The sequence below is a fragment of the Heterodontus francisci genome, chromosome 24, assembly GCF_036365525.1.
Source record: "Heterodontus francisci isolate sHetFra1 chromosome 24, sHetFra1.hap1, whole genome shotgun sequence".
NCBI classification, from domain to species: domain Eukaryota; kingdom Metazoa; phylum Chordata; class Chondrichthyes; order Heterodontiformes; family Heterodontidae; genus Heterodontus; species Heterodontus francisci.
In genome coordinates this window covers 79,040,839-79,060,956 of record NC_090394.1, presented here as the reverse complement: position 1 = coordinate 79,060,956, position 20,118 = coordinate 79,040,839, and the positions used below count along the sequence as shown (strand labels likewise).

The 20,118-nt window shown below is 53.0% G+C and overlaps 1 non-coding gene across 1 annotated transcript; it reads left to right on the top strand.

The window, feature by feature from the left end:
- Positions 1–19,810: 19,810 nt before the first annotated feature.
- On the top strand, positions 19,811–19,883 carry trnak-uuu (transfer RNA lysine (anticodon UUU)). Its single transcript has one exon. It is a non-coding gene; the product is annotated as a tRNA-Lys (tRNA).
- The last annotated feature ends 235 nt before the right edge of the window (positions 19,884–20,118 follow it).

Genomic DNA, 20,118 nt, shown 5'->3' with positions numbered 1-20,118 from the left:
CTTTGCAACACCGGGGACAGATAGAACCTCAGCACGTAGTGACACTTGGAGTTTGCGTACTGGAGGTCTACACACAGCTTGATGCAGCCACACACGAAGGTGGTCATCAGGATGAGGGCGACGTTGGGTACATTTTTCCTGCGCTTATCCATAGGTTTGAACATCGTGTCCCTCCGGACCCGGTCCATTTTGGATCTCCAGACAAAGCGCAAGACGGCTTGGGTGACTGCCACAGCGCAGGAGTGGGGTATGGGCCAGACCTGCACCACGTACAGCAACAACGTGAGCACCTCGCTCCTGATGACCAGGTTCTTACCCATAATGGAGAGAGATCGCTGCTCCCACATACTCAGTTTATGGTGTACCCTGGCTACTCGCTCCTCCCAGATTTTGGTGCACACCCCGGCCCTTCCGAACCATGTCCCCAGCACCTTCAGGTAGTCTGACCTGACGGTGAAGGGAACAAAGGATCGGTCAGCCCAGTTCCCAAAGAACATGGCCTCGCTCTTGCCGTGGTTGACTTTGGCTCCCGAGGCCAGTTCGAACTGGTTGCGGATGCTCATCAGTCTGCGCACAGACAGCGGATCCGAGCAGAAGACGGCGACGTCATCCATGTACAGGGAGGTTTTAACCTGAGTGCCTCCGCTGCCTGGGATTGTCACCCCTCTTATGCTCGCATCCTTCCTAATAGACTCAGCAAAGAGTTCAATACAGCAAACAAACAAGACAGGAGAGAGAGGACAACCCTGTCTGACTCCAGATTGGATCGGGAAACTTTCCGATTCCCACCCATTGATTGAGACTGCGCTACTGATGTTTGTGTAGAGCAGTTTGATTCAATTACGGATTCCCTCGCCAAAATCCATTTTGGAAAGCACGTCCATCATGTAGGTGTGCAATATCCTGTCAATTTATTTTTTTTTTATTTCCAAAATATACTTTATTCATAAAAATCTGTAAAAATTACATTACCAGTTTCAAACAGTACCAAGTCAAAAAATACAAACAGTGCAAAGGCGGTCCGTTTTCTTCATTACAATCATGAGTTGCCTCACATCCCTTCCATTTCACATTTGTCATGCCAATTACATTTTTACATTTTACAGCAAATGAAAATTTTCCCGATACAGTTCGAGGGGTTTCCCATGGATCCAGCCCCTCGGTTCAGCTTGGTGGGGGGACCTTACACTGTGGTCTTAATATCCTGTCAACTTATTTATTTATTTTTCCAAAATATACTTTATTCATAAAAATCTGTAAAAATTACATTCCCAAACAGTTTAAAACAGCATCAAGTCAAGAAATACAAAGAGTGCAAAGGTGATCAGTTTCCTTCTATACAATCATGAGTTGCCTCACAACCCTTCCATTTCATTGTCATGCCATATACATTTTTACATTTACAGCACACAAAATTTCTCCGATACAGTTCGAGGGGTTTCGCATGGATCCAGCCCCTCAGTTCAGCTTGGTGGGGGGACCTTACACAGTGGTCTTTCCCCATTGAGCCTTTGCTGCGGCTGCCCCAAGCTTTAGTGCGTCCCTCAGCACGTAGTCCTGGACCTTGGAATGTGCCAGTCTGCAACATTCGGTGGTGGACAACTCTTTGCGCTGGAAGACCAGCAAGTTTCGGGCAGACCAAAGGGCATCTTTCACCGAATTGACGGTCCTCCAGCAGCAGTTGATATTTATCTCGGTGTGCGTCCCTGGGAACAGACCGTAGAGCACATACGCCTGTGTTACCGAGCTGCTTGGGATGAACCTCGACAAAAACCACTGCATCTCTTTCCACACCTGCTTTGCAAAGACACATTCCAGGAGGAGGTGGGCAACTGTCTCTTCCCCACCACAGCCACCGTGGGGGCATTGCACGGAGGGGACGAGACTTCGGGCGATCTTGACCATGTGTATCTGCGCTGCGCTCCGTCTGCAGGTTTGCTGAAGACATCGTGCAGTTTGGCATCTTTACCTGTTTCTATTAGGAATCTGGACGTAGCGTCCAGTTTGCTGTCGTCTCTGCCGGATCGTCCAGCCGCATCGTGAATATCCTGTCAATTTAGAGCTAATATTTCTTATACTCATAAGTAGTCAGGGGTTGTGGAGCAAGATTTGATGCTTAGCTGCTAACCTGGCCTGTCCCTTTAAGGTCATACTGAACTATTCCCTATGGATATATGGTCTAAATAGTTTCTGAGGCTAATTATTGTTGTTGGAAGTTTCTCTCAGTTGGCAGCTGCCCAAGGATCAAATCTCAGGCAGGAAATGACTGTTGTTCATTTGCTTTTTGTATTCATTTTTAAAGATCACAAAGTGTGAAATTTAGAGCTAATGTCTGGATGTGACAGGCAATCTCAAAGCTTTTATATAAATAAACAAATAAATATAATTGCAAGTTTTCCTGGGTGGGGTTGTGATTTCAAAACGTAAAACAGTGCAATGACAAACAGCTGATAGAAATCTGAAATCTGTAGCCAGAACTGTGTGGATCAGCCACTCTTTTATAAATCTTAAGACAAATCGGGGTGGAGATGACTCTTGGTAAAAGTCACAATTTTTTAATTCATTCATGGGATGTGGGCATCGCTGGCGAGGCCGGCATTTATTCCCTATCCCTAATTGCCCTTCAGAAGGCGGTGGTGAGCTGCCTTCTTGAACCGCTGCAGTCCTTGGGGTGTAGGTACACCAACAGCGCTGTGAAGAAGGGAGTTCCAGGATTTTGACCTAGCGACAGTGATGGAACAGTGATATAGTTCCAAGTCAGGATGGTGTGTGACTTGGAGGGGATCTTGCAGGTGGTGGTGTTCCCATGCATCTGCTGCTCTTGTCCTTCTAGGTGGTAGAGCTCGCGGGTTTGGAAGGTGCTGTCAAAGGAGCCTTGGTGAGTTGCTGCAGTGCATCTTGTAGATGGTACACACTGCTGCCACTGTGCATTGGTGGTGGAGGGAGTGAATGTTTAAGGTGGTGGATGGGGTGCCAATCAAGTGGGTTGCCTTGTCCTGGATGGTATCGAGCTTCTTGAGTGTTTTTGGAGCTGCACTCCTCCATCATACTCCTGACTTGTGCCTTGTAGATGGTGGACAGGCTTTGGGGAGTCAGGAGGTGAGTTACTTGCTGCAGAATTCCAAGCCTCTGACCTGCTCTTGTAGCCACAGTATTTATGTGGCTGGTCCAGTTAAGTTTCTGGTCAATGGTAACCTCCAGGATGTTGATGGCGGGGGATTCAGCAATGGTAATGCTGTTGAACATCAACGGGAGATGGTTAGATTCTCTCTTGTTGGAGATGGTCATTGTCTATCACCTGTGTGGTGCAAATGTTACTTGCCATTTATCATCCCAAGCCTGAATGTGGTCCAGATCTTGCTGCATGCAGGCACAGACTGCTTCAGTGTCTGAGGAGTCGCAAATGGTGCTGAACATTGTACAATCATCAGTGAACATCCCCAGTTCTGACCTTATGTTGGAGGGTAGGTCATTGATGAAGCAGCTGAAGATGGTTGGGCCTCGGACACAACCCTGAGGAACTCCTGCAGTGATGTCCTGGAGCTCAGATGATTGACCTCCAACAACGACAACCATCTTCCTTTGTGCTAGGTATGACTCCAACCACTGGAGAGCTTTCCTTCTTATTTCCCTCGACTTCAAATTTGCTAGAGCTCCTTGATGCCATACTCGGTCAAATGCTGCATTGGTGTCAAGGGCAGTCACTCTCACCTCACCTCTGGAATTCATCTCTTTTGTCCACGTTTGGACCAAGGCTGTAATGAGGTCTGAAGCCAAGTGCCTTGGTGAAACCCAAACAGAGCGTCAGTGAGCAGGTTATTGCTGAGCAAGTGTGGCTTGATCACTCTGTGAATGACACCTTCCATCACTTTGCTGATGATTGAGAGTAGGCTGATGGGGCGGTAATTGGCCTGGTTGGATTTGTCCTGCTTTTTGTGTACAGGACATACCTGGGCAATTTTCCACATTGCAGGGTAGATGCCAGTGTTGTAGCTGTACTGGAACAGCTTGGCTAGGGGTGCAGCTTGTTCTGGAGCACAAGTCTTCAGTACTATTGCTGGAATATTGTCAAGGCCCATAGCCTTTGCAGTGTCCAGTGCCTTCAGCCGTTTCTTGATATCACATGGCGTGAATCGAATTGGCTGAAGTCTGGCATCTGTGATGCTGGGGACTTCAGGAAGGGCCCAAGATGGATCATCAACTCGGCACTTCTGGCTGAAGATTGTTGCAAATGCTTCTGCCTTATCTTTTGCACTGATGTGCTGGGCACCCCATCATTGAGGATGGGGATATTTGTGGAGCCACCTCCTCCAGTTAGTTGTTTAATTGTCCACCACCATTCACAGCTGGATGTGGCAGGACTGCAGAGCTTAGATCTGACCCATTGGTTATGGGATCGCTTAGCTCTGTCTATCGCATGCTGCTTACACAGCTTGGCATGCAGATAGTCCTGTGTTGTAGCTTCACCAGGTTGACACCTCATTTTGAGGTGTGCCTGGTGCTACTCCCGGCATGCCCTCCTGCACTCCTCATTGAACCAGGGTTGGTCTCCTGGCTTGATGGTAATGGTAGAGTGGGGGATATACTGGGCCATGAAGTTACAGATTGTGGTTGAGTACAATTCTGCTGCTGCTGATGGCCCACAGCGCCTCATGGATGCCCGGATTTGCATTGCTAGATCTGTTTGAAATCTATCCCATTTAGCACGGTGATAGTGCCACACAACATGATGGACGGTATCCTCAATGTGAAGGCGGGACTTTGTCTCCACAAGGACTGTGCGATGGTCACTCCTACCAATACTGTCATGGACAGATGCATCTGCGGCAGGCAGATTGGTGAAGACAAGGTCAAGTATGTTTTTCCCTCGTGTTGGTTCCTCCACCACCTGCCGCAGACCCAGTCTAGCAGCTATGTCAATAAAAGCAAAATACTGCGGATGCTGGAAATCTGAAACAAAAACAAGAAATACTGGATTCACTCAGCAGGTCTGGCAGCATCTGTGGAAAGAGAAGCAGAGTTAACGTTTCGGGTCAGTGACCCTTCTTCGGAAGAAGGGTCACTGACCCGAAACGTTAACTCTGCTTCTCTTTCCACAGATGCTGCCAGACCTGCTGAGTGAATCCAGCATTTCTTGTTTTTGCTAGCAGCTATGTCCTTTAGTACTCGGCCAGCTCAGTCAGTAGTGTTGCTACTGAGCCACTCTTGGTGATGGACGTTGAAATCCCCCAGCCAGAGTACATTTTGTGCCCTTGCCATCCTCAGTGCTTCCTCCAGGTGGTGTTCAACATGGAGGAGTACTGACTCATCAGCTGAGGGGGGGCGGTAGGTGGTAATCAGTAGGAGGTTACCTTGCCCATGTTTGACCTGATGCCATGAGACTTCATGGGGTCCGGAATTGATGTTGAGGACTCCCAGGGCAACTCCCTCCCTACTGTAGACCACTGTGCCACCACCTCTGCTGGGATAGTGATTGCTGGGATAGTGATTGCAGTGTCTGGGACATTGTCTGTAAGGTATGATTCCGTGAGTATGACTATGTCAGGCTGTTGCTTGACTAGTCTGTGGGCAGCTCTCCCAACTTTGGCACAAGCCCCCAGATGTTCAAACAAAGAACAAAGAACAGTACAGCACAGGAACAGGCCATTCGGCCCTCCAAGCCTGCGCCGTGATGGACCATCCACTCGGCACTTCTGGCTGAAGGTGATTGCAGACACTTCAGCCTTGTCTTTTGCACTGACATGCTGGCTCCACCATCATTGAGGATGGGAATGTTTTTGAAGCCTCCTCCTCCGTTAGTTGTCCAATTGTCCACCATCATTCACGACTGGTTGGAGCTGGATTGCAGAGCTTTGACCTGATCCATTGGTTGTGGGATTGCTTAGCTCTGTCTATCGCATGCTGCTTCTGCTGTTTAGCATGCAAGTAGTCCTGGGTTGTAGTTTCACCAACACAAACGGGAATTTCCTTCATTTTTAGGTATGTCTGGTGCTGTTCCTGGCTTGATCTCCTGCACTCTTGATTGAACCAGGGTTGGTCCCTTGGCTTGATGGTAATGGTAGAGTGTGGGATGTTATGTTTACACCAGGTTGCTGGATATATTGTATATCTGATTTATCTCAGAGCAATGCAGATATCACACTTATATTAAATCACCAACTGATTTATTTACGGTATTTTAAAACATCTCAGCACTTACAAGATTTCAGTACAATGCCTTTCTCAGAACAGTCTCTGTTTCTTTTCATTTCAGTTTCAACTAGGCTGAAACAATCAAACACAGTGAACACTGATCAATGGACAGACTAATGCAATCAAACACAGATCGATCAAACAGTACAAGATATATGCCGGGCCATGTTATATTTGTTATGACCTTAGTAGAGACTATTAACTTTTAAACAAGAGATATGAACTCCCCAGACCAATTAAAGAATTACACAACAAGATTTCATGTTTTAAGGCGTTTACAAGAACAACTAAACTAAAAATCAATATTAACTAAACAGCACTTAGCAGGTAGCTAATACATTAAATTCCAGAGAAAGTTATTTCCCATTAACTTATTAACGCACTTGAAAACCCCACACCACATTTATATATTACACAGTGTTCTCATGGAAAAGGTATCCTAGCAGTAAAAAGTCCCAAACTCCTCCCAGCTGCAATGGGTTGAATCTCCCCATGTCTTTCTCAAAGCCAATGTCCTTTTCACTCATTTCTTCTGAGCACATTTGACTGGACGTCTGTTAATAAGGCAAACTCTGGTGATCCCGTTGGTCTTTTCTCCTCCGCAAACCTTGACTTTCGAACCAGGTTCATATCTGAGCAGCCTTTTGCTGTTGTGGTGATCTGAGAGCAACTGTTTCTCTCTCGATCTAGACTGCACAGCTTGTTGCTGTTCTTCCTTTCTTCTTTTAGCTTCCAGATGAAAAGTCAATTCTCAGCATCGCAAAACCACCTGCACCTTCCTTTGTTTCTGGGTGTTAAAAATTGCAACTCGAATCTACATTTTTAGAGCCCCTGGCTCCCTGTTTACAATCTGAGTCTGGGAAAGTGAAACCCATTGTCCTTTAGGTGTCACAACCTTGCACCTTTTGGGCGGCACAGTGACACAGTGGTTAGCACCGCAGCCTCACAGCTCCAGCGAACCGGGTTCAATTCTGGGTACTGCCTGTGTGGAGTTTGCAAGTTCTCCCTGTGTCTGCGTGGGTTTCCTCCGGGTGCTCCGGTTTCCTCCCACATACCAAAGACTTGCAGATTGATAGGTAAGTTGGCCATTAAAAATTGCCCCTAGTATAGGTAGGTGGTAGGGAAATATAGGGACAGGTGGGGATGCGGTAGGAATATGGGATTAGTGTAGGATTAGTATATATGGGTGGTTGATGGTCGGCACAGACTCGGTGGGCCGAAGGGCCTGTTTCAGTGCTGTATCTCTAAACTAAACTAAACCCTGCTTTCAAAATGTTCTTTGATCTGGTTCCTTGTTCTCATGGTAACTAAGACACCTGGCTTGTCTCTGGGCAGAATTTATTTTTTATTTATTCAGAGATACAGCATTGAAACAGGCCCTTCGGCCCACTGAGTCTGTGCCGACCAACAACCACCCATTTATACTAATCCTACATTGATCCCATATTCCCTACCACATCCCCACCTTCCCTCAATTCTCCTACCACCTACCTATACTAGGGGCAATTTACAATGGCCAATTTACCTATCAACCAGCAAGTCTTTTGGCTGTGGGAGGAAACCGGAGCACCCGGAGGAAACGCACGCAGACACAGGGAGATCTTGCAAACTCCACACAGGCAGTACCCAGAATTGAACCCGGGTCGCTGGAGCTGTGAGAGCTGTGAATTTACACCACATTAAAGACCACAGCCTTTAAACCATAATCGTACCACATAGTGCAGCATTCATAACATTATAGATTGTAGTTGAATACAATTCTGCTGCTGCTGATGGCTCACAGCGCCTCATAGATGCCCAGTTTTGAGCTGCTAGATCTTTTCAGAATTTATCCTATTTAGAACGGTGGTGGTGACACAAAACACAATGGATGGTATCCTCAGTATGAAGCCGGGACCCCGTCTCCACAAGGACTGTGCGGTGGTCCTTCCTACCAATACTGTCATGGACAGATGCAACTGCAACAGGTAAATTGGTGACGGAGAGGTCAAGTAGGTTTTTCCCTCTCCACCTGCTGCAGGCCCAGTCTGGTAGACATGTCCTTTAGGACTCGGTCAGCTCAGTCAGTAGTGTCCCTACTGAGCCACTCTTGGTGATGGACATTGAAGTCCCCCAACCAGAGTACATTCTGTGACCTTGCTACCCTCAGTGTTTCTTCCAAATAGTGTCCAACATGGAGGAGTACTGATTCATCAGCTGAGGGAGGGCGGTAGGTGGTAATCAGCAGGAGGTTTCCTTGCCCATGTTTGACCTGATGCCATGAGATTTCATGGGGTCCAGAGTCAATATTGAGGACTCCCAGGGCAACTCCCTCCTGACTGTATACCACTGTACCACCACCTCTGGTGGGTCTGTCCTGCTGGTGGGACAGGACATACCCAGGGATGGTGATAGTGGTGTCTGGGACATTGTCAGGTATGATTCAGTGAGTATGTCTATGTCAGGCTATTGCTTGATTCGTCTGTGGGACAGCTCTCCCATCTTTGGCACAAGTGCCCAGATATTAGTAAGGAGGACTTTGCAGGGTTGACAGAGCAGAGTGTGCCTTTGTTGTTTCTGGTGCCTAGTTCCGTCCAGTTTTATACTTTTTTTAACTTTTCTGTAGCTATATCCCTCTGTATTCTATGTTAACACAGGACTTAACCCTTTTAAAATAACAAAAAGAAATAGATACGTAACTAAGATTGACAACTCTGCCAAAATGGCCAACAAATAATGTCATCTTGTCCATTGAAGGAGCTCACTCCAGGACTTGAGCACAAACATCTCGGCTGAAAGTCCAGTGCAGTACTGAGGGACTGCTGCACTGACAGAGGTGCTGTCTATCTGTTGAGATGTTAAAACCAAGGCCCCATCTGCCCTCACAGGTGGATGTAAAAGATCCCATGCACGATTTCGAAGAACAGCTGGGAGTTCTCCCCGTGATAATAAAAAAAAGAAATGCTGGAACCACTCGGCAGGTCTGGCAGCATCTGTGGAGAGAGAAGCAGAGTTAACATTTCAGGTCAGTGACCCTTCTTCGGAGTTCTCCCTGTGCCCTGGGCCAATGTTTATCCTCAATCAAGATCACAGAAACAGATTATCTGATCATTATCACATTGCTGTTTGTGGGATCTTGCTGTGCACGATTGGCTACCACGATTCCTATATTACAACAGTGACTACATTTCAAAAAGTACCTCATTGGCTGTAAAGCATTTTGAGACGTCCTGTGGCCGTGAAAGGTGCTCGAGAAATGTAAGTCTTTCTTTCTGTCAGACGAGAATTTGAGGCTGGTGTGATTGAGCTCAATTGAGAGGCTTCAGTATTTCCAACGGATAATTGCAAAATAAAGCAACTTCTATTTAAGGTGGGTCATTGCTGCATTCCTTACTCAATATTAAGCTTCTGTTGGGATTCTACTTACAATCTGTCTCTACCATAGATGGATCCTTTGCCCAATTAAGGCAACACGTTATATAAGACCTGATTTGTGCTGCGTTGATCTTCATTTACAGAGTCCAATATTCAGGAAACTGTTGCTGTGTTTGGAAGACTTTAAGAGGCTATTTATGCATTTTGGCTCATCTAGTCAGGAGAGAACATGAGCGAATCAGATGTTCTGCGCAACTATGTTTGTGACCAAAGTACAGTCACAAGCTGCATTTTCCCAGCTGCAGTTAGCAGATGTTTTGTGTTTATATGTCCCTTAGAGCCTATTTGTTTTCAACTATTTTGTACAATTTTTTTAAACTTCCTGCTCATTAGGAGGGAAGAAGTTAGCACTGCAGAGTGAAAGACTTTCCATTCTGAGCCCAGGTACAGGACAGGGTGAGATACAAAGTAAAGCTCCCTCTACTGTGTCCCATCAAACACTCCCCAGGACAGGTATAGCACAGGGATTGGCTGCTCTCTGATTTGGGAACCTGAGTGCATCAACGAGGTGTAGCTGACTGTGGCTGTGTGCACAGGTTGGAGGCTGCAGGCTGTGTGACTGCTGCAAGAGGGAGATTCAAACTGAAACAAAGTTTGTTCCAAATTTCAACAAAGGAAGGAAGGCAGAGAACTGGAAGAACTTTTGTGAGTTTGTTTTATCCTGAAGTCTTTTTCATTGATTGTTGGGGGTGGGGAAAGAAGAGACCTGAAGACCTTGGGTGGGGCTGCATTGTTCAATAGGGAGCTCCTGTGTTTAACATCTTTGGATAGGGAGCTCCCTCCCCACCCCAACTACTAAGCCTGGGACAGCTGGAGCTGCCCAGGTGAAGAGACTTCTCTTCTCTTTTCTCTTATCTGAACATCGAAGGAGGCGTGTGCCTTGGCAGCTTACAGCTGACCCAGGTGAAGACATCACCCCACCCTCCCAACTGGAAGACCAGCTACAAGACTTGTGCAATACAAACAAAGACTGATTCCTCCTGGCCTTCCTCTCCCTCAGCCTCTTCCCCTGTGCTACGTCCTTTAAATGTTGCTTTTTTGATTTATTGTATTTGCTCTTTTTTTTTCCTCAGCAAAGTGCCTGTAACTCTTCTACCCCATGACTTCTCAGTCCTCTCCGGTGGCGGGGCCCTCCTATGCTGCAGCAGCTGCGACAGCTGCTCCTGTGACCCCGTCACCATTTAAAATCTTAACATCAAAGCATGGGGTGAAGAGTTACACTCATCCTAATATGACTATTGAGGCTTGTGTTAAGGCAATGGCCGTGGTTGTCGGCCCCTCGGCTATTGTTGCAGCCTCAAAGATGTATGGGAAGGCTGTATTCTTCCTGAAGACCGAGCGGGCTGTGTCCCTCGCCCTAAGTACGGGGCTCACAGTGGGTGGGATTTTCCTGCCAGAGGACCCTCTGGGGGCCACTGCACATCGGGTAATCTTGTCGAATGTCCCACCCTTCATTCCTGATGAGCTCCTCCTCCCCCACCTACACCATCTGGGGGAGGTGAGGTCAGGGATCACCCCAGTCCTGCTCGGTCTTCGGGAGCACAGCTTCCGACATGTGTACTCCATCCGCCGCCAGCTATTCATGCAGCTGGCGCGGGAGGAGGTCTTGGAGGGCCACTTCAGTATAGAGTTTCAGGGGACGGCCTACCGCATCTTCTGGACCTCGGACGGGGCGCGGTGCCACGTCTGCAAGGGGGTGGGGCATGTTCGTAAGAACTGCCGCAACCTCCCGGCCGCCAGCTCCACCTCGGCGGCCCAGAGTGGTTCCACAGCACCTCCTCCCACTCCCCCCACACATCCAATAGACGCCGCTCAGACAGTTCCGGAGGCTGTGGTTTTCACAGCCTCCGGCGGGGAGGGGAGCGTCCGTCCGAGCAGAAGGAAGACGCGGGGAAAAAAGAAACATCATGAGGCGCGTCCCCTGGACACTTTGACTCAACCCGAGCCTGAGCTCAGCCCAAAGCCCATTCCCATGGAATCCACCTGTCCCAGGGCTGGGCTCAGGCCCAGGGTGACTAAAAAGGTAAAAAAGGGTGCGGAGGCAGAGGCCTCTGATGACATGGAGGTCTCTGAGCCTCCGCGCCCTAGTGGGAAAAAGAGGAGAAGGCACCCCTCCACAGAAATAACACAGGGCCCTGAGGTGCAGGGCCCATCTGTTGGAGGGGAGCTGTCTCGGGTCCTCAGGTTCCCCCTACCGCCACCACCAAGGCTGCAAAGTCCGGGCAGGAGCTCCCTATTCCTCAGGATGGAGGGGAGGGGAAGGCCCCGGTACATGAGGCCCCTCCTGAAGGAGTAAGTGGGGCCCTGCTTGTGGTGGGGGAGCCTGGGGACGCCGCCCATTCTGCCACTGCTACTGGGTCGGGTGCCCTGAATGAAGGGGAGGGCGACGCCCCAGAGGGTCAGCCCTCCCAGCCGGAGTCCACCACCAACCAGGAGACACCCGACCTGGTGAAAACTGAGAATGCTGCCCCATCTGTTGGACCTGTGGGTGCTGGCGGAGCGGGAGATGGCCTCCTCTCTCCGCCTCCGGTCTCGGCTCCAGCTGGATTTCCGGAGTCGGGATCTTATGTCTCCCCTGGACCACTCGTTGGCCTGGGGACGGAGGTGGAGGGGGGTCCTGGGCTGCTGGCGCCCATAGGCTCCAGTTTTACAATAGAACCCAGAGAGGACTCCTCCGCCATCGATCCTGGGGGTGGGATCGTGACGGAGGCGGGACCAGCTGGCGCGGCCAGGACGTCCGCCCCACAGTGTGTGGTGGATGTGTCGGCCGCTGGCGGTGACGACCCGGAGGAGGATGGGGATTCGCTGTGGGGCACGGAGGATGATCTTGATTCCATCGCCAGTGAGGTGGTGGAGTCCCTCGTGCCTCCCACCGAATCTCCTCTCATCCCCACGGCGGAACTCCAGGATTTCCTCGCGGTTTGCAGGGGCTGCCGCAATAAAGTTCAGCTGGCCCTCGACCGCTGGTCGAATCTGACGCTGATCATCCAGTCCGTCCGTGCTGCCCTGAAGATAACGGGCAAGTGCGCGGGCGTGAAACTGGTTGAGAGGCGCCGGTTTAATGTGTTCCTCAATGGGTTGCTGGGGGAGTGGAAGGCCAGGTACACTTCCACTCCCTCCTCACAGTGAGGTGTTGGTGACGGGTTTTAAGTACCTTTGACATGAAGATAACCATAGCCAGCCTCAACATCAACGGCAGCAGGGGGTCTCACCGCAGATTTCACAATCTCTCAGTCCTTAGGGAAGGGAGATACGCGGTGAGCTTTCTGCAGGAAACCCACACCGTTCCGGGAGACGAAGCCACCTGGTTCCTGGAGTGGCAGGGTGGGGTCTACATGAGTCACCTCACCTCTATTTCTAGTGGGGTGGCTATCTTGTTGGCCCCAACTTTTCAGCCGGAGATCTTGGGGGTCAAGGAGCTAGTGCCGGGCCGCTTGCTCCACCTCGCCGTTCGCCTGGGTAGCGTGCCGCTCCACTTTGTGAACGTGTACGCGCCCAGGCCCGGTGCGTTGCAAGCTCGCTTCTTTGAAGAAGTGTCCACTCTCTTGAGCTCCATCGATAGCGGCGAGTGCATCATCCTCGGGGGGGATTTTAACTGCACCCTCGAGGTGGGGGATCGCTCCGGTCCCCAGCGCAGCCAAGCGTCGGTGGAGAAGTTGAGGGGACTGATCAGCTCCCTTAACTTTGGTGGACGTCTGGCGGAATCTCCATCCCGACTCCAGCGCCTTCACGTGGAGGTCTGGAGGAGGGGGGTCGCGAATCGACCGCCTCTACATTGCGCAGGCGTACGTCTCCCGCGTCTCGGCGGCCTCCATGCGGCTGGTGCCGTGCTCGGACCACCACCTGGTGTGGGCGGAGTTTACTCCACTCCGCACGCGGGAGGGGTCCGCGTACTGGCACTTTAACAACCGGCTGCTGGAGGACGAGCGATTTCGGGACTCGTTCTGTCAATTCTGGGCCGACTAGAGAAGGAAGCAGGGGGGCTTCCCCTCCTTGAGGCTATGGTGGGATGTGGCGAAGACTCACATCCGCGTCTTCTGTCAGGAGTACGCGAAGGGGTCGACCAAGAGACGGGAAGCCGAGATCGGGCGCCTTGAGAGGGAGGTGCTCGACTTGGAGTCCCGCCTCGGTCATGCCGTCGTGGACCCGGCCCTGTGGCAGGCGTACAAAGAGAAGAAGGGCGCGCTGAGGGACCTGCAGCTCATAGGGTCCCGAGGCGCGTACGTGAGGTCGCGGATCCAGATCCTGGAAGATTTGGACCGCGCCTCACCCTTCTTCTACTCGCTGGAAAAATGGCGGGGGGTCCGTAAGCAGCTCGTCGAGCTGCTGGCCGACGACGGATCCTCCATCACGGATCCGGAGGGAATGGGCCTCAAAGTCCATACTTATTACACTGCGTTGTTCTCTCCGGATCCGTCCAGCGAGGATGCGCGCAGAGTTTTGTGGGAGGACCTGCTGCAGGTCAGCCCGGAGGGCGCCGAAGGATTGGAGGCTCCGCTCACGTTGGCGTAGCTGACTGGCGCCCTCCACCAGCTCTCGAGGGGCAAATCCCCAGGGCTGGATGGGTTGACCGTGGAGTTCCTCAGGGCGTTCTGGGACGTCCTGGGGGACGATTACGCGCGGGTCCTGGGGGAAAGCCTGGCGACCGGGGAGATGCCCCTCTCGTGGTGCAGGGCGGTCATCGTCCTGCTGCCGAAGAGGGGCGATCTCCGCCTGCTTAAAAACTGGCGTCCGGTCTCCCTCCTCAGCACGGATTATAAGATCTTTGCCTGGGCTGTGTCTATGCGCCTGGGCTCCGTGCTGGCCCACATGATCCACCCCGACCAGTCCTACACAGTCCCGGGCCGGTCCATCCAGGACAACATCCACCTGGTCCGGGACCTGATCCATCTTTCCCAGAGGACTGGTCAGTCGGTCACCTTTCTCTCCCTCAATCAGGAGAAGGCGTTCAACAGGGTGGATCACGAATACCTTTTCGGGACTCTGCGCGCTTTCGGACTCGGGCTGCATTTCGTGGCCCGGGTCTGACATTTATACGCCGCCGCAGAGTGTCTAGCCAAGGTTAACGGGTCCTTGACAACGCCCCTTCACTTTGGGAGAGGAGTGCATCAGGGATGCCCCATGTCCGGCCAATTGTACACCATTTGCGTGGAGCCGTTCCTGTGCCTGCTTCGCAGGAGGTTGACGGGATTGGCTCTGCGCGAGCCGGCCATGCGGGTCGTCCTCTCGGCTTACGCCGACGACGTGCTCCTCGCAATCACAGATCCTGTTGACTTGCGGAGGATGCGCGACTGCCAGCAGACCTTTTCTGCCGCGTCCTTCACGAGGATCAATTGGGAGAAATGTTCCGGTCTCCTGGTGGGTCAGTGGCGGGTGGACTCCCTGCCGGAGAAGTTGACTCCTTTTGCGTGGAGCACCACGCATCTCCTCTATCTGGGAGTCCACCTTAGCCCCGCTGAGGAAGCCTGGCCGGCAAACTGGCAGGAGTTGGAGGCGAAAGTCACCGCTCGGCTGGGGCGCTGGACAGGGCTGCTCCGAGTGCTTTCCTACAGGGGCCGAGCGCTGGTCATAAACCAACTGGTGGCCTCGATGCTGTGGTACCGGTTGGTCACTTTGGCCCCGCCCCCCTGCATTTGCCACCAAGATCCAGAAGAAACTCGTCTATTTCTTCTGGGACAAGAGGAAACACTGGGTCTCTGCCGCGGTCCTGAGTCTCCCGATCGAGGAGGGCAGCCAGTCACTGGTGTGCGTCCGCACCCAGGCTGCGACTCTCCACCTTCGGACCCTGCAGAGATACCTGTACGTCGAGCGTCCTCCCAGATGGTGTGCGCTGGTGACGTATTTTTTCCGCCAGTGTCACTGCCTTCAAGACGACACGTAGCTCCCGGCGGAGTCCGTTAGCCGCGTCTCTCTGAGGGAGTTGCCTGTCTTTTACCAGGATCTATTCCGAGTCTGGAACATGGTCGCCTCCAGTCAGGACACTCCCCCGCCGGCGGAGGAGAGCGCCTCGGCTGTCCGGGCGGCCAACTCTGGGGACGGACCGGCGGGCGGAAGAGTAGCCAAAGCCCCCGGGACGCCCCTCACTGCGGGTGGCGAGGGGGCTCGGGAGTGCGGAGCGCTCTCGGCCGAGCTGACATCTGCTCGGCCGGAACTGCTCATCGGACCCAGGCCCCGAAACCCTCCTCGGGAGCTGGTCCCACACAACCTGAGCCGTCTCTCGGAAATGCCCTCCGTGCCATTCCAATCGGCGCGGAGGGGTTTCCTGTACGGCTGCTCCTGCACACTGTCCACTTCCTCGCCCTCGTCAGCCGGCCGGACATGCCCTGGCGGTCCGCGTTGCCATCTGGCGGCGAGGGGAAACCCCGATGGAGGTCTCTCTACGCAGGAGTCTTCCCCCTTTACATTGGGGACCTGGGGTGGAGGGTGCTGCACAGAGCAGTCCCGTGCAATAGACTTTTAAGTAGGTTCACGGACTCCCAGTCCGCCTGTACTTTCTGCGGCCTGGACGAGTCCGTGTTCCACGTTTATACGGAGTGTGCGAGGTTGCAGCCCCTCTTTGAGTATTTGAAGGGGCTGCTCCTCAAGTTCTGGCTGCACTTCAGTCCCACGCTCCTGATCTTTGGGCACCCGGTGCGAAGGGGCATGGGCCGGGAGGAGGATCTCCTCGTCGGTCTGCTCCTGGGCCTGGACAAGGTGGTAATTCACAGGTCCAGGCTGCGGGCCGTCGGGGGGTCCGTCCTCCCCGATTGCCTGCCCCTCTTCCGCGGTTACGTTCGCTCCCGGGTGTCCCTGGAGAGGGAGCATGCGGTGTCCGCCGGTACACTTGAGGCCTTCCGCGACTGGTGGGCACCGCAGGGACTGGAGTGCATTGTTGACGCCGAGAATGGCATTTTAATTTGAGTTTTTTGTTTATTTATTTGTTTTTTAATAAAGTTATTTTAAAAATAGGTATATAAAGGGGGCCTGAGGAATTCAGGCCCCCTCGACATAAAAAAAAAGTTAGATGCAGAGTAAACTTACTCTGCAGTATCCTATCAAACACTCCCAGGGCCAGTACAGAATGGGATTGGCTGGAGAGTTTGTGGAGCACTTCCTGTGTGTAATCAGCCAAAGCAGCTGCACCTGAGCAGACTGGTGGGAGCAGCAACTGGAGAGGAGAGGAGAGGAGAGGAGAGGAGAGTGGAAAGAGGAGAGGAGAGTGGAAAGAGGAGAGAACTGAGAATTATAACACAAGTGTGGAACTGATTCGATCCGTTGGAGTAAAGGACTGCGAGTTATTTTGGAGAGGTGGGTTTTGGAGCACTGGAGAACTGTTTTGCTTGGACTTTTGGGGGAAGGAGGGACACCGGAAGATCCAGGCGTGGGGCTCAAAGATTCTATAGAGAGCCCCAGTATTTGCTCTTGTGTTTTCCTCCATCTTGCACAAAGGGAGCTCCCTCCCCACCCCAACTGCGTGGCTCGGGATGGCTGGAGCTGTCCGGGTGAAGAAAGTCTTTGTAACAACAGCAGAAAGCGGAAAGAACCAGGCGGCTCCAGCTGACCGAGGCGAAGAACCCTCCCCTGACCAGAGACTGGACTTTGCACTCCTTGCAGTAAGGTGCTCCAACCACCAATTTAAGAGAAACATCCTCGCAGCCTTTCTCTCCCTTCCATCACTCAGCCACCTATCCTCTTCTCTCCTTTTCCTTTCCATTCCTATTCCCCTTGACTCCCAGTTCCACTCGGTCTTCGGGAAAGCAGCCTCCAACATGTGTACTCCTTGCGCCGCTAGCTATTCATGGAGTTGGGGCAGGAGGAGGTCTCGGAAGGTTACTTTGATGTTAAGTTCCAGGGGGTGGCCTACTGTGTTTTCTGGACCTCGGACGGGGCACGGTGCCATGCCTGTAAGGGGGTGGGGCATGTTCGGAAGAGCTGCCCCAACCTCCGTGCTGCCACCTCAGCGGCCCAGCGTGGCGCCGCTGCACCTCCCCCTATTCCCCCTACACCTGCAACAACTACCACTCAGGCGGTTCCAGAGATCATGGTTTTCACGGACTCTGGTGAGGAGAGGGAGACCCGTCCGGGTAGAAGGAAGGCACGACGCAGGTCAAAACTCCCAACGGCGTGCCCCTTGGATACAGAACAACAACCTGAGCCTGAGCTTATCTTTAGGCCCGATCCAGGGGAGCCCACCTGCCCCGCGGCTGAGCTCGGGCCCAAGGGATCTGGGCAAGGGGGCACGGAGGTAGAAGCAGAGACCTCTCCCGAGATGGAGGTCTCTGAGCCTCTGCACCACTCCCAGAATAAGAGGAGGAGCCCCTCCTCTGCAGAAGGCCCTGAATTACGGGTCCCTCTCCTAGCGCGAGTCCTCGGGCTCCCCCCACCACCAGCACCATGAAGCCCTCGGTCCCTGGGTGGGAACCCTCTATCCCTCGGAACGGAGAGCGGAGGGGGGGAGATGACCCTGTAATCTTGGCAGCTCCCAAGGTGCGGGGCCCGCCCAGGTGGGGGATCCTATGATGGAGGGAGGGATGTAGCCCTGTAAATAGGGTAACTCCGGGGAGGGGAGAGGGGACCCACCTGTGATGGGGGAGCCTGCATACCCACCGGGAGAAATCATTCCATCTGCCGCTGGGTCGGTTGGTGGTGGGCGCGGGACCTGTGAGGGTCAGTCCTCCCAGCCACCAGTTACTGCCGCCCAGGATGTACCTGACCCAAAGGGTGTTTTAAACAATGTGAACAGTGCCCCGTCTGCTGGGCCTATGGGCACTGGCGGGGCACAAGATGGCCTCCTCTCTGTGCCTCCTGTCCCAGCTCTGGCTGGATTTCCGGAGTCAGCAACTACCATCTCCCCTGGGCTGCTCACTGACCTGGAGACGGAGGCAGAGGGGGAGTCCAGAACTGCTGACGCCCATAGGCCCAGGTTCCCTACAAGAACCCAGGGAGGACTCCTCCGCCATTGATCCTAGGGGTGAGATCGCAACGGAGGTGGGAGGTCTGGAGGAGGAGGGTCCCGAATCGACCGCCTCTACATTTCTCAGGCATACGTCTCCCATGTCTCGGCAACCTCCATGCGGCTGGTGCCGTGCTTGGACCACCACCTGGTGTGGGCGGAGTTCACTCCGCTCCGCGCGCGGGCAGGGTCCGCATACCAGCAATTCAGCAACCGGCTGCTGGAGGACGAGCAATTCCGGGACTCGTTCTGTCGATTCTGGGCCAACTGGAGAAGGAAGCAGGGGGACTTCCCCTCCTTGAGGCTATGGTGGGATGTGGGCAAGACTCACATCTGCGTCTTCTGTCAGGAGTACGCGAAGGGGTCAACCAAGAGGCGGGAAGCAGAGATCGGGCGGCTGGAGAGTGACGTGCTTGACTTGGAGTCCTGCCTCGGTCAGGCTGTTGCGGACCCGGCCCTGTGGCAGGCGTATAAAGAGAAGAAGGGTGCGCTGAGGGACCTGCAGCTCGTAGCGTTGGAGGCACGTACCTGAGTTTGCGGATCCAGATCCTGGAAGATTTGGACCACGCCTCACCCTTCTTCAACTCTGGATAAATCGTGGGGGGTCCATAAGCAGCTCGTTGAGCTGCTGGCTGATGACGGATCCTCCAACATGGATACAGAGGAAATGGGCCTCCTGGTCCATACCTGTTATGGCACGTTGTTCTCTCCGGATCCGTCCAGCGAGGATGCGCGCAGAGTTTTGTGGGAGGACCTGCCGCAGGTCAGCCCGGAGGGCGCCAAAGAACTGGAGGCTCCACTCACGTTGGCGGAGCTGGCTGGCGCCCTCCACCAGCTCTCGAGGGGCAAATCCCCAGGGCTGGACGGACTGACCGTGGAGTTCCTAGGATGTCCTGGGGGACGATTACACGCGGGTCCTGGGGGAAAGCCTGGTGACTGGGGAGATGCCCCTGTTGTGGTGCAGGGCGGTCATCGTCCTGCTGCCGAAGAGGGGCGATCTCTGCTTGCTTAAAAACTGGCATCCAGTCTCCCTCCTCAGCACGGATTATAAGACCTTTGCCCGGGCTATGTCTACCCGCCTGGGCTCAGTGCTGGCCCACATGATCCACCCCAACCAGTCCTACACGGTCCCGGGCCGGTCCATCCAGGACAACATCCACCTGGTCCGGGACCTGATCCATTTTTTCCAGAGGACTGGTCTGTCGGTCGCCTTTCTCTCCCTCGATCAGGAGAAGGCGTTCGACTGGGTGGATCACAAATACATTTTTGGGAGCCCAGGTAGCTCAGTTGGTAGAGCATCAGACTTTTAATCTGAGGGTCCAGGGTTCAATTCCCTGTTCATGCATTTTTCTATGGTTCTATGGGATTTTTCATGCGTTTGGACTCGGGCAGCATTTTGTGGCCCGGGTCTTATTTTTATACTCCGCCGCAGAGTGTCTGATCAAAGTTAACGGGTCCTTGATGGCGTCCCTACGCTTTGGAAGAGGAGTACATCAGGGATGCCCCTTGTCTGGCCAATTATATACCATCTTCGTCAAGCCATTCCTGTGCCTGCTTCGCTGGAGATTGACGGGATTGGC